Genomic DNA, 387 nt, shown 5'->3' on the forward strand with positions numbered 1-387 from the left:
GGAGGAGCAACAGGGCTGATTGGATTCTATCAGACAGAGAGCAGGGATCACACTGACAATGTTCACCAGGCGCTTCACACTCAGCCCGAGGCACAGAGCCAGCACATTTCACTCGTCCCCGGGCCTGACAGGACAAACCCACGTCTGGCATTATCCAGGAGTTTGTTTTTACAGATTTTCTTTAGTATGAGTCAAAACTTGTCTTTATTTATTTTCTTTAAACTCCATTTCGAGGAGTGTTCGGGTTGAACATTGTCAAAATTAATGTTTATGCCTTGCCCAAAATACTGTTCAACACTGGAGCACCCAGATTATTCAGGCAAACTTGTAAGTTTGCAATGCTTTTTTTTAACAAGTTTACTCCGTGTGACACTCCCCTTTGTCTCA

Source organism: Scyliorhinus torazame, chromosome 6, assembly GCF_047496885.1.
Source record: "Scyliorhinus torazame isolate Kashiwa2021f chromosome 6, sScyTor2.1, whole genome shotgun sequence".
In the NCBI taxonomy this organism is placed as follows: Eukaryota; Metazoa; Chordata; class Chondrichthyes; order Carcharhiniformes; family Scyliorhinidae; genus Scyliorhinus; species Scyliorhinus torazame.